At 42.8% G+C, this 14,748-nt stretch overlaps 1 protein-coding gene across 1 annotated transcript in view; it reads left to right on the top strand.

The window, feature by feature from the left end:
• The first annotated feature begins 8,311 nt into the window (after nt 1-8,311).
• LOC138949231 (hormone receptor 4-like) overlaps nt 8,312-14,748 on the top strand; it is a 20,465-nt gene continuing 14,028 nt past the window's right edge. The window contains exon 1 of the mRNA XM_070321002.1: nt 8,312-9,198. The gene's annotated coding sequence lies outside the window, so the exon portion shown is untranslated. The remainder of the gene's footprint in view (nt 9,199-14,748) is intronic.

Here is a 14,748-nt window from a genome sequence, read left to right as displayed (position 1 = left end):
TGAAAAAAATCTGGGGATATCATACCCAGAAACTTTTATGTGAAGTTTCATGAAGATTTGTCCAGTAGTTTTCTCGGAATAGCTTTATACACACGCACACACACACACACACACAAAACTTGACTAAATGTAAAAAGCAAATCGGGCATCATCAATATTACAACTGGGTTTTATTAAGTTTCTTCTGGGAACCCTCCAAGAAACTTAAAGAAAACCAATAAGTTTGCACTGTCTGATGTGAACCAGACCCACTGTTCACAAATCTAAGTATTGGCAAGTGTCCATCAATCTGGCAACTTGATGCATTCCGGTTATCAAGGGAGGTAACATTACTTCAGATACGGCCCTCTGCTGCTCGAGTCTAAACACAGTTACTCCTCTTCGTCGAAGCCGCGGATGCACATTGGCATAGCCAAGCAGTCAGCCATGAACTGACACAGTAAAAGCAAGGATATATAGAATACTACATGGCTTGCTGTGTCGTACCAGATTTACACGAGTTGGTTTTTTAAATATTGAACTGCGAGCGAAAGCGAGCTGTTCACTATTTGAAAAAGCAACGAGTGTAAATCTGGTACGACACAGCGGCAAGCCATGTAGTATTCTGTTTATCCTACATACTGTACTTACGTGTATTTGACTGAAAATGTCCTGCATTCGAGGCAGCTAAATTGAAGACGCTTGTTTTGGAACCTCGATCTCTTCTAAAGCCTCGTGCAATCTATTACGTCAAAGCAAAGAAACGTCACCCTGAAAGTGTGGCGTGACGTGTTAGTTCTAAAGATTCATAATGATTAGCGAGCGCAATTTGTGTTTCTATAATGACGTGTCTCGGTGACTTTGGCATCATAAGCAGTGGAAAAACAGGTCCCTGCCAGACTTGCTTGACATGACCTCATTTACAAGATATACACACGTGTGATTTGAACGATTATCACGGGTCACAGTCTCTCTCACGTATGTAGCCTAGGATAATCACTCTTTCACAACCCATAAAAACCTGACAGAGTTATTTCCAGATCGTCTATAACAGTCTGCAAAGATTACCCAAACTGACACCGCAATTAGAACCGTGAACGTTCAAACGCTAATCAGTGTAAGGTATTCCTGGTAATTGTTGACATCTTTACAAACCGCCAAACAACAAACTACATGCCAACCGGCACTGATAACGGAGGCAGTAAGTAAGTAAGTCAACAACAAACTGTGATCTTATGGGGCGATCAAGATTAGACCGTTTTGGGCGGCCACAAGCGCTAGCACTGATGCCTTAGGATCAAACAGTGTTTTATTCCACACTGAATTAGTTGGTACAATACATAGCCTGTGACAAGCGCTAGCGGCATCCTTTAGGATCAAACAGTGTTTTATTCCACACTGAATTAGTTGGTACAATACATAGAGAGCACAATTTAGTATCCCTTTACAGGGCCGGACCAAATGAGTTGTAAGGGGGGGTTCCTCCTTTTTTGGGGGGGCAAATCAGCGAACTAGGGGGGTCCGGGGGCATGCTCCCCTGGAAAATTTTTGAAAAACGGTTAAAATCTGTGCAATCTGGTGCATTCTGGGCCTTGTTTAGAGGGTTAAGAGCAGCATTGTGGGGGGGGGGGGGGGTACCTTTTTCTCATCGGATTTCACATTGAATAAAATTTGTTAGAGACACACACAAAATTTATTTTTAAAAAAAACACAAAAAAACCCCACTCAAGGCAAGGTACATGTTTTTTCCAGGGGGGGGGGGTTCCGGAACCCCTGGAACCCCCCCCCCTGGGTCCGGCCCTGCTTTAGCTGGTAATAGGAGGATATCATCCGGACTAGAAGCTAAAACTGACGTCACACATGCGGATAATCCTGGTGTATGATCGTGAAAAGGGATTGGTTTTTTTGTTTGTTTCTTCTTTATTTTAAAAAGTATTCTTCAGCCACATTAGAAGTGACACGTGGAAGAATTGACAAAGCAAAAAATACTGAGTCTTTAATACTTCACCTTGTTCCAACTAACATACTCCACGTAAGAACAGGACCTATGAATTCAAACATCTAAACGTGACACGTTTCCAGCATTTCTGGCAGTAGACGGAAAACAAAAATTATAAAAGCAAATATTTTAAAAACGTAAGTCAGCCGTACAAAAGATCTCTGATTTTTGAGGGAATTTTAATGTCCAAAATCCTGTAAACATTTAGTGACAAGAGCTTATTCAAATTAGACCATAACTGATCAAATAGTCGAGGATAAAGTTAACGGGCCGTCGCTTATACCGGTCAGGACTGTCGATCTCAATACAACATTTATAAAAATACTAAAAAAATACAACAATAAAAAAAAAAAAAATTAAAACGAAAACAAGGAAGAAGAACATGGGTTCAAGAACTCAGCCGCTATAACTACTGACGTCACCCACATCGGTTACCAACCCCCAGTGACGTCAACAAGAACCCGAAACAAATCTTCAAAAATAAAAACCGGAACTGAAGCACCAAGGATAAAGGATAAGATTTTATAATTATAGTCCTGTGAGGTTACCCTCGTGGAAATTCGGGCTGCTTTCTCACTAAGGGGAAACCAAGCTTGCCATGCAGAATGGCGCTACACATTTTTTTCTCTTTTAGTTTCCTGCATGCGTGTATTCATGTTTTCAAGCCTTTCAGTTCTTATGTATAAGAAAGTTAATTGTCAATACAGATGTTTAGAGATGACGCGAGGTCTACTCAGATATAAAATCAGAACGGTGGGTGTTTGGAGACATGCTGTGTTTCCCCGTGCTGTTAGTTCTTGGTGAGAAACGACGACAGATACACTGAAACGAAATACTGATGCCGCCATGATGTCACTGTTTTACTTCAGTCTCCTCAGTGTGTGCTTTAAAAGTAACCTTGTGCTTGACCTTGCACGTGGTGACCAGCGCAGTTCGCATGTCAGTCAGTACGTGACCTGGGATGATGAGAGGACAGCGTGTGACGGATCAGCCTCAAGTGTCCCCACATTGCAGGTCACGGTCCTTCAATTTCTTCAGTCTTGTCAGTTCTGCCTTCCGATTGTCTGGAACTCCCACGTACGTACATGTACGTGTATGACCGTTTTTTCCCCGCCATTAGGCAGCCATGCGCACGCTGGGCACGGCCCTATTTTTGTGTTTCAATATTTTCGTGTTTCTAATGATACGGCTGAACCACCGAACTATGACCGTGACGACATGGATTACAGGATCTGTTCAGTCCCTGCGCACTTCATTAGTGCGGGCTTGCCGTGTGCACACGAAGGGGATAGGGCACTGAGCAGGTTAGCACATAACTTGATCCGTCTGGGAGATTGTAACAGTAATTATTAAAATTTATTGAAAGCTGTAACAATGACATGATGCAAGCCACGGTTGTGCGTGTCCGCGTAGTAGCCTTGCGTTTTCAAACTACATAACCGGGTTTGAATTGATCTCAGTACATGATTTCCGTCATTTTTACATCATGTGCAGAGCCACCAAAATCACAAGATGCACAATAAGCATAAGCATAACTATAAGCATAATACACATCTCTATTACACGAAGTGTGTGTTTGGGTGCATATCATATCAATAAAACATGCACTGAGACAGTATCTTTTGTTATACCGGCGTGCTACTATACCCTTCTTCATGTTATGATGACCGTATATTTTTACATTTAGTCAATAGCAAGTTTTGACTAAATGTTTTAACATAGATGGGGAATCGAGACGAGGGTCGTGGTGTATGTGTGTGTGTATGTGTGTGTGTCTGTGTGTGTGTCTGTGCGTGTGTGTGTGTAGAGCGATTCAGACCAAACTACTGGACCGATCTTTATGAAATTTGACATGAGAGTTCCTGGGAATGATATCCCCGGACTTTTTTTTTCTCTTTTTCGATAAATACCTTTGATGACGTCATATCCGGCTTTTTGTAAAAGTTGAGGCGGCACTGTCACACCCTCATTTTTCAATCAAATTGATTGAAAATTTGGCCAAGCAATCTTCGACGAAGGCCGGACTTCGGTATTGCATTTCAGCTTGGTGGCTTAAAAATTAGTTAATGACTTTGGTCATTAAAAATCTGAAAATTGTAAAAAAAAAAACAATTTTATGAAACGATCCAAATTTACGTTCATCTTATTGTTCATCATTTTCTGATTCCAAAAACATATAAATATGTCATATTTGGATTAAAAACAAGCTCTGAAAATTAAAAATCTAAAAATTATTAACAAAATCAAATTTTCGAAATCAATTTAAAAATACTTTCATCTTATTCCTTGTCGGTTCCTAATTCCAAAAACACATATAGATATGATATGTTTGGATTAAAAACACGCTCAGAAAGTTAAAACGAAGAGAGGTACAGAAAAGCGTGCTATCCTTCTCAGCGCAACTACTACCCCGCTCTTCTTGTCAATTTCACTGCAAACCATGAGCGGTGGACTGACGATGCGACGTCTACGTTTCATTCTGTGAGTTCGACAGCTTGACTAAATGTTGTATTTTCGCCTTACGCGACTTGTTGTGTTATGCTTACGAAACACACTGTATGCATTTATTCGGCGTGATGAACACATTGACAACGCCGCAAGCTCAGTCAGTCACTCCAGTTCGGAGAAATCCTGCTTGCTGCCGCGCGAGCAGAGAAAATTATGCCTCTTTATCTTCACTGCGCGGGCAGCAAAATCCCTCCACGCGGAGGTGTTTTCAGACAGACACTGTCTCTGTCTCACTGTTTACAGCCCCTCACGACATTGCCTATGCCCTTCTTTATCCCCTCCCTCCTGCTTTTCTTCATTCACATCCCCCCCCCCCCCCCCCCCCCCGCCTCCCATTCCCGTGCCGCCGTACCGCTTTCCGCTGACAGTGGAAATACGTGTGATCTTGATCTTGACCTTGAACGTTGAGTCTACCCCAGTGACCTCAAACACAACCGCTGACCCACTTTCTTCAGTGCGGTGGAGCAGACGACAAAACAAGTCGCGTAAGGCGAAATTACTACATTTAGTCAAGCTGTGGAACTCACAGAATGAAACTGAACGCACTGCATTTTTTTTACAATGACCGTAGTCCGCCGCTTGTGCAAAACGGAGTGAAACTGACGAGCCTGTTCAGCGCGGTAGTGGTTTCGCTGTGCTGCATAGCACGCTTTTCTGTACCTCTCTTCGTTTTAACTTTCTGAGCGTGTTTTTAATCCAAACATATCGTATCTATATGTTTTTGGAATCAGGAACCGACAAGGAATAAGATGAAATTGTTTTTAAATCGATTTCGGAAAGTTAATTTTGATCATAATTTTTAGATTTTTAATTTTCAGAGCTTGTTTTTAATCCAAATATGACATATTTATATGTTTTTGGAATCAGAAAATGATGAAGAATAAGATGAACGTAAATTTGGATCGTTTTATAAAATTGTTTTTGTTTTTTTTACAATTTTCAGATTTTTAATGACCAAAGTCATTAATTAATTTTTAAGCCACCAAGCTGAAATGCAATACCGAAGTCCGGCCTTTGTCGAAGATTGCTTTACAAAAATTTCAATCAATTTGATTGAAAAATGAGGGTGTGACAGTGCCGCCTCAACTTTTACAAAAAGCCGGATATGACGTCATCAAAAGTATTTATCGAAAAAATGAAAAAAACGTCCGGGGATATCATTCCCAGGAACTCTCATGTCAAATTTCATAAAGATCGGTCCAGTAGTGTGGTCTGAATCGCTCTACACACACACACGCACAGACAGACACACACACACACACACATACACCACGACCCTCGTCTCGATTCCCCCTCTATGTTAAAACATTTAGTCAAAACTTGACTAAATGTAAAAAGGGGCGACGTGACTCACACCGGTGACACTGTGACGGTTCCCCTACGCTTTGTGTTCGGTGCCCTGACCCTTTGTGTTCGGTTCCCACTCGGTTCCCACACGCCAAAATTCGCGGACAAAACATCCATTTATGGTAGTATTACGCAATGTTGCTCTCTGAGAATGGTCTTGTTAGATCTGTGAGTGTTTACACTACATGCCTAGGTGCTGTTGGATTGAAGGTTTTTGATATTTTAGCCGTTATTAGGTAGAATGCCTTCCACTTTACTGCAAAACTGCATAATTCGTAGCATCAGCAAGAAATATCCTACCAAAAAATGCCTGCTTGGAACTGTCCGTGGTCCAGCAAAAAGTTCAACATGTCTGTAGCAGACAGCCCAAGTTTCAAGATTGTAGGGCCATCCAAACAGCCGTAATAATAAAAACAACAAAAGTAGTCAGTGAAATTGGCTGTGTTCGGTCCCCCCACACTTTTGTGACGTAGGCGTGACGGTTCCCATAATTCATTGTGTCGGTCCCCACTTTCTGTGTCGGACCCCACTTTCGACCTAATTTCTCTGTGACGGACCCCACAACCAGCCTATTTTGTGTCGGTCCCCACACCTTCTTGGATTTATGACTTGCCGGTTACTTGTATCATTGTATTCATTGAATCTAATTGTCTCGGAGTTATTTTTCAGCAAAAACCGGCAAGGCAGCACCTTTTGTGATACCAAGTAAGTCAGATGACATCAGTATGTGTGTGTGTGTGTGTGTGTGTGTGTGTGTGTGAGAGAGAGAGAGAGAGAGAGAGAGAGAGAGAGAGAGAGAGAGAGAGAGAGAGAGAGAGAGAGAGAGAGAGAGAGAGAGAGAGAGAGTTGTGTTTCCGTACCCGCGACAGCGTTTTCCCAGCGGCGCGACGAAAATCAAGCACATAGAAAATGACCAGGAGTGTCTCCACACGCGCGACGCGTTAGCGGCGCGACAAGCGGCAATTAAGCGACGCGATTTTTTTGAAAGGGTCCTGGAGCGATTTTTTCGCGTTGTCGCGCGGCAACGCGGGAGTTTACAGATTTTACCGCATGTTTAAAACGCAAGTACGGAAACACGTCACGCGTTTGCGCGCGTTTTCTTTTGTCGCTGCCGCTGTCGCGGGTACGGAAACAGAACTTACCGCGAGTACGACACTACCGCGAGTACGACACTACCGCGAGTATAACACTACCGCGTGTCACACTACCGCGAGTATAACATTACCGCGTGTCATTTTATGACTTCCATGGCTGAAGGCAAAGGTTGAAATGTTTCCTTGAAATATAAAACAAAAAGGCCTGGTCTGTTCTCTGAACACTAATTCAATGTTTGTCATGCTAACCAAGAACTCAAAACGATCAGAACACACTATCAGAATACATATAGAATGGGTTGCTTCCAATCAAAGTTAGAACACAAACTCACAAGAAGTAAGTTTGCATGCGTTCTCTCTACGGTTATGGTACTCGCGGTTGTGGTACGCGTGGTAGTGTGACACGCGGCAGTGTTACACGCGGTAGTGTCGTACTCGCCGTAGTGTGACACGCGGTAGTGTTACACGCGGTAGTGTCGTACTCGCGGTAGTGTGACACGCGGTAGTGACGCTCGCGGTAGTGTCGCATAACCGGAGTGATCTGGAAAGGTGTCAATCTCTCTCTCTCTCTCTCTCTCTCTCTCTCTCTCTCTCTCTCTCTCTCTCTCTCTCTCTCTCTCTCTCACACACACACACACACACACACACACACACACATACTGATGTCATCTGACTTACTTGGTATCACAAAAGGTGCTGCCTTGCCGGTTTTTGCTGAAAAATAACTCCGAGACAATTAGATTCAATGAATACAATGATACAAGTAACCGGCAAGTCATAAATCCAAGAAGGTGTGGGGACCGACACAAAATAGGCTGGTTGTGGGGTCCGTCACAGAGAAATTAGGTCGAAAGTGGGGTCCGACACAGAAAGTGGGGACCGACACAATGAATTATGGGAACCGTCACGCCTACGTCACAAAAGTGTGGGGGGACCGAACACAGCCAATTTCACTGACTACTTTTGTTGTTTTTATTATTACGGCTGTTTGGATGGCCCTACAATCTTGAAACTTGGGCTGTCTGCTACAGACATGTTGAACTTTTTGCTGGACCACGGACAGTTCCAAGCAGGCATTTTTTGGTAGGATATTTCTTGCCGATGCTACGAATTATGCAGTTTTGCAGTAAAGTGGAAGGCATTCTACCTAATAACGGCTAAAATATCAAAAACCTTCAATCCAACAGCACCTAGGCATGTAGTGTAAACACTCACAGATCTAACAAGACCATTCTCAGAGAGCAACATTGCGTAATACTACCATAAATGGATGTTTTGTCCGCGAATTGTGGCGTGTGGGAACCGAGTGGGAACCGAACACAAAGGGTCAGGGCACCGAACACAAAGCGTAGGGGAACCGTCACAGTGTCACCGGTGTGTGACTGGTTCCTTTAAAACGACATCCAAATTCTAAAAAATATACAGCCAAACACTTTCTAGAACAACAAAAACCATAGCAAAAAGGACTGGTTTTATTCAATACTGACAGATTCAGACAACGAACTGGATTCATTCTCGGTGGTTTTAAGCAGTAATATGCCAAAACGTCTGCGAATATATTTAGCGGCAGTCTGTAGGGGCGGATGATTCCAGTTGGCATCGTTTTCCTCGTTAGTATATATCTCTTTCCGGTACAAGAGTTCCGCCTATGTTTCTGATTCGATGCCAATTCCTTTCCTACAAAATCGATGGCAAAAGCCAAATAACTGCCGTAGAAGTTATCCTTGCGCAGTCACGTTTTCGCGCCGTAAGTTAAACACGAGACTTTCTTTTTACCAAAATTCAAGAAAAAGGTAGTCTTTTATAACAAATAAACAAATATTCTTCATTACAGTAGCAATTTTCTACAATTATAATATCGGGGAAGAAAGAAAGCCTAGTTTTATTCACGCACTATATTCTTTTCAAAATCAAGGTCACTGTTGCCAGACGAATGCTGCGTGTATGTATCCGCGTGCACGTGAGTGTGCGAGCGAGTTGAAAACAAACCGAACGGCCGCGATAGATAGCACTCGCCGGGTAGAGCTATAGCAGACAAGGTTTCAGCTCCATTCAGCATCGCAGAACGAAATTGGAACACCTACCCCGAATCAGCTTATAGATACACCCTCGTGGAACACTCGGTGTTTTTACACTCGATGCGAAGGTTCTGTGTGTTTATCTGTCGCCACAAACCGCTGACTTGGAACATCGTCATCAACCGGTACAGTGTAAACTAATAACAATCGACATCCTCATCTATCAGTCAACTGTCGTGCGTCTTGATATTTGGTAAGTAAATAATTTCACTTTTGTTGTTGTTGATGGAACATGAATATTAGCCTTTTTTTATACTGATATCATTGAGGTGAGTAAGACGAATTTGTGTTCATACAAGAAGAATCATGATGGGAAAAAAAAGAAGAAAAAAAAAGAAAGAAGAATCATGATGGAATCTGTAAACTCTAATTGTTTTATGTCATTAGATTGCTCAGGTAATCTACATTTACAACTTCACATTGAGCATTTAATCAGCAATTGCGTGTACCGTACATCTAAGGTATTTTTTCAACAGTAAAAGTATCATAATACCTGAATAAAAAATGTCATGATAGCAGAAATGAAAGCGGCATATCAGTTACTGTTTTTTGTGAGAGAAAGTTATATCGGTTTAAAAATAGCTATCAGAAGCATAATCACTGATTTTACTCCTAAAAACCTGAGGTGATATTGTTCTTCTCTAGTATACATCTGACTCCTGATAGAGACTTTATTAGAGTCCACTACAAGGTTAATAAGCTAATGGTTATTGTAGCCCACGCTATTTGGTGCCATCTGTTATGCTCCTGTATAGAAAATGCTGACTTAACTTTGATTATTATATTTTTTAATTGTGTACATTGAAAATAATTCCAGAAGAAAATCAATGTTTTTCCTGTTTTGTTGTTATTGTAAAAGTAAATAACCAAAAAAACATGTTTTCTGTTTCTGATCATTGACTGCAGTTACAGAATGTATCACCTTTACTTAGGTTAGAAGAATCCTTGATCACATTTACAAGTATGAATTCTTGCTCTCAAAGAAAACAGTAATTTTACTTTAACTGGTCAAACCCAAGTATAAAGTGATTGTCAGAAAAACAATGGTCAATTGAAATAAATATACCCATACATATGACCAGTTGCCAGTTTTATTTCCATTATTTTGAGATTTTTTACAGGTAAAATAATAATAATCATATATACTTTTTTTGTACACCCCTGTCTCACCCCCCCCCCCCCCCTTCCCTCTTGCAAGCCCCCAACTCTCAATTCCCCCTCTCTCCCTGTCTCCTTCTCTCCCATAACACACCCAAGCTCCTTTGCTTAAGTGAGACTGGTACTCAACAGCACAGTTACACCTCATGTCTTAAGCCTGTACATTCATTACATGAAGGTCAATGTCACAATTGGCTGATCACAGCCCTTCAGGCTTGGCTGAATCTGCCCGGGGCACACACTGTGCTCAGAGCATGTGTACTTAGAGTTTTAGACAACTTGAACTCTTAATAGTACAATGTACTTTTCAGAGAGAGAGAGTGAGAGAGAGTAAGAGAGAGATTGACAGGCAGTCATTCTTTACTGTGAATACACAAAATCTGGAAATAGAACTATTTATGATAATTTATTTTGAAACTCAGAGCAAATGGAAGCCTTCTTTGTAATAAATGACATCCAACATGCTGAATTATATGGTTAGATAATTATGTCAGTGGTTTAAAAAAAAAAACCCACTTTACGCTTGTTAGTTAGTGTAAGCATAGACAAGTGTTTTTTGCTGATGTTAAATAATATGTCAAAATTAGTAGATCAGAAAGCTTAGTTGTTAATAACTCTTTACCTTACTTGTTTGTCAAATAAAAAGCAGGTGCCACAAAACAGGTGCTGTGGGTATTATCTGCCATCAGGGGGAGCTCTGTATACAGTGTCCAACAGTGCAATAACAATCTGGTGTTAATGAACTGTGATTTGAACTGTAATTATTATGCATGTATTTGGCCATGTTTCAATGTTGCTGAACTCTGTTGACATGAGTATTAAGCTTTCTGTGTGTTGTGCAGTATATAGGTGGTTGGAATAAGCTCTGATTTGATTCTGTATTTGCGTCTTAATCTTGTCTGTCTGCTTTGGATTTCTCCCAAACGTTTTTGTTCTGAAGCTACAGGATCATTCACTTTGTGTGGCATTATTATCATTAGTCCAGTTGAACTGTAAAACATTTGCTAATAGGCTTTTCAATGGGAAGTTATTTTTGAGGCTCTTGAGCACATTTATAAAGAAATGTCTTCTTTTTTATGATTTTGTGTAGACACATTCTCTCTCTCTCTCTCTCTCTCTCTCTCTCTCTCTCTCTCTCTCTCTCTCTCTCTCTCTCTCTCTCTTTCTCTCTTTCTCTCTCTCTCTCTCTCTCTCTCTCTCTCTCTCCTTTTTGTTCATTATCCCAGCGAAGCTGGAGGTATCCCGTGAACGCTATACTGTAATCGATTTGAGAAATGTGCACACCGAATAATACATGATAAAGAAGGATTCGTTGTGCCCGGCTACGTGCTACAGTTGGAGATAGAAGTTCACCAAAAATGGGGACCATACTAACAAAAATACGGTGGGTAAAATAGGCGCCCCCATTTTTTCAGCAAACGCCACCCCAGGCCGCTTTGGACGGGTAGAAATTCCGTAGTTTCCAAGTCTATGGATAAAGCTCGCGTAAGAAGAATACGTCACGGTCGAAAGTCTTTGACGTCAATTAATGCATCATGACGTCATGCCTCCCTGTAGTCTTTCTCTCTCGCGCAGTGTGTGTGTTTGTGTTCATTTTGTGCACATGTGTTAGTGTTACTGTGTGTGTGTGTGTGTGTGTGTGTGTGTGTGTGTGTGTATTTGTGTGTATGTGTGTGTGTGTGTGCGCGCACGCGTGCATGAGTCTGTACTCGTATGTGTGTGGTGTGTGTGTATTTGTGTGTGTGTGTGTGTGTGTGTGCGTGCGTGCGCACGCGTGCATGAGTCTGTACTCGTGTGTGTGTAAGTGTGTGTGTGGGCATAAGTGTATGTGTGTGCGTGTATGTGTGTTTGTTTGTAAAGGTGTGCATGTCCGTCTGTCCATATGTGCGTATGGGTGTGTGTTTTGTGTGTATGAAGTTTTTTGTTAGAGAGTGAGTGAGTGCGTGTGAGTGAGTGTGTGTGTGTGTGTGTGTGACTTGGTGTGTATGTGTGTGTGTGTGTTTGAGAGAGAGAGAGAGAGAGAGAGAGTGTGTGTGTGTGGGTGTGTATGTGTGAATGTGTGTGTGAATGAGTTTGTGTGTATGTTTGTGTGTGTATGAGTGTGTATATGTGTTTGTTTGTAAAGGTGTGTGTGTCCGACTGTCTATGTGCGTATTTGTTTGTTTGTTTGCTCAACGCCCAGTCGACCACGAAGGGCCATATCAGGGCGGTGCTGCTTTGACATATAACGTGCGCTATACACACAAGACAGAAGTCGCAGCACAGGCTTCATGTCTCACCCAGTCACATTATTCTGACACCGGACAAACCAGTCCTAGCACTAACCCCATAATGCCAGACGCCAGGCGGAGCAGCCACTAGATTGCCAATTTTAAAGTCTTAGGTATGACCCGGCCGGGGTTCGAACCCACGACCTCCCGATCACGGGGCGGACGCCTTACCACTAGGCCAACCGTGCCGGTCTATGTGCGTATAAGTGTGTGTTATGTGTGTATGAGATTTGTGTCAGTCAATGTGTGTGTGTGTGTGTGTGTGTGTGTGTGCGTGCGTATGTACAGTGTGTGTGTGTGTGGCCGGGTGTTTGTTTGTTTGTTTGCTTAACGCCCAGTCGACCACGAAGGGCCATATCAGGGCGGTGCTGCTTTGACATATAACGTGCGCCACACACAAGACAGAAGTCGCAGCACAGGCTTCATGTCTCACCCAGTCACATTATTCTGACACCGGACCAACCAGTCCTAGCATGCACTAACCCCATAATGCCAGCCGCCAGGCGGAGCACCCACTAGATTGCCAATTTTAAAGTCTTAGGTATGACCCGGCCTGGGTTCTAACCCACGACCTCCCGATCACGGGGCGGACGCCTTACCACTAGGCCAACCGTGTATGTGCGTATGAGTGTGTGTATTGTGTGTATGAGATTTGTGTGAGTCAATGTGTGTGTGTGTGTGTGTGTCTGTGGGTGTGTGCGTGCGTACATGCGTGCGTATGTACATGTGTGTATGTGTGTGTGTGTGTGTTTGTGTGGGTGTGTGTCTGTTTGTATAAGAGATAAAGAGAGAGAGAAAGAGAGAGAGAGAGAGAGAGAGAGAGAGAGAGAGAGAGTGGGTGGGTTGGTTTGTGTTTGTGCGTGTGCGTAAGTGTATGTGTGTGTGTATGTGTGTTTGTTTGTAAAGGTGTGTATGTCCGTCTGTCTATATGTGCGTATGGGGGTGTGTTTTGTGTGTACAGTGAAGTGTGTGTGAGAGAGTGAGTGAGTGCGTGTGAGTGAGTGTGTATGTGTGTACGTGTGTACGTGTGTACGTGTGTAACTTGGGTGTGTGTGTGTGTGTGTGTGTGTGTGTGTGTTCGTGTGTGTGTGTGTTTGAGAGAGAGAGAGAGAGAGAGAGAGAGAGAGAGAGGTTTGTCTTTCGCTGGGGTATGCAGTGCCTTGGCGTTGCACATCTACTTAATCCCAGCGAAGCTGGAGGTATCCTGTGAACGCTATACTGTAATCGACTTGAGAAATGTGCATACCGAATAATACATGATAAAGAAGGATTCTTTGTGCCCGGCTACGTGCTACAGGTGGAGATGGAAGTTCACCAAAAATTGGGACCATACTAACAAAAATACGGTGGGTGCAATAGTCGCCCCCATTTTTTCAGCAAACGCCACCCAAGGCCGTTTTGGACGGGTAGAAATTCCGTAGTTTCCAAGTCTATGGATAAAGCTCGCGTAAGAAGAATACGTCACGGTCGAAAGTCTTTGACGTCAATTAATGCATCATGACGTCATGCCTCCCTGACGTCTTTCTCTCTCGCGCAGTGTGTGTGTTTGTGTTCATTTTGTGCACATGTGTTAGTGTTACTGTTTGTGTGTGTGTGTGTGTGTGTGTGTGTGTGTGTGTGTGTGTGTGTGTGTGTGTGTATGTGTGTGCGCATGCGTGCATGAGTCTGTACTCGTATGTGTGTGGTGTGTGTGTGTGTGTATTGTGTGTGTGTGTGTGTGTGTGTGTGTGTGTGTGTGCGCACGCGTGCATGAGTCTGTACTCGTGTGTGTGTAAATGTGTGTGTGGGTATAAGTGTATGTGTGTGCGTGTATGTGTGTTTGTTTGTAAAGGTGTGTATGTCCGTCTGTCCATAATGCGTATGGGTGTGTGTTTTGTGTGTATGAAGTTTTTTGTGAGAGTGAGTGAGTGCGTGTTAGTGAGTGTGTGCATGTGTGTGTGTCTGTGACTTGGGGTGTGTGTGTGTGTGTGCGTGTGTGTGTGTGTGTTTGTGTGTGTGTGTGTGTGTGTGTGTTTGTTTGAGAGAGAGAGAGAGTGTGTGTGTGTGTTAATGTGTGTGTGCATGAGTTTGTGTGTATGTTTGTGTGTGTATGAGTGTGTATATATGTGTTTGTTTGTAAAGGTGTGTGTGTCCGACTGTCTATGTGCGTATTTGTTTGTGCGTATGTACAGTGTGTGTGTGTGTGTGTGTGTGTGTGTGTGTGTGTGTGTGTGTGTGTGTCTGTTTGTATAAGAGAGAAAGAGAGAGAGAAAGAGAGAGAAAGAGAGAGAGTGGGTGGGTGTGTGTATATGTGTATGTGCGTAAGTGTATGTGTG

Source organism: Littorina saxatilis, linkage group LG15, assembly GCF_037325665.1.
Source record: "Littorina saxatilis isolate snail1 linkage group LG15, US_GU_Lsax_2.0, whole genome shotgun sequence".
Classification (NCBI taxonomy): domain Eukaryota; kingdom Metazoa; phylum Mollusca; class Gastropoda; order Littorinimorpha; family Littorinidae; genus Littorina; species Littorina saxatilis.
This window is presented reverse-complemented; position numbering and strand designations above follow the sequence as displayed.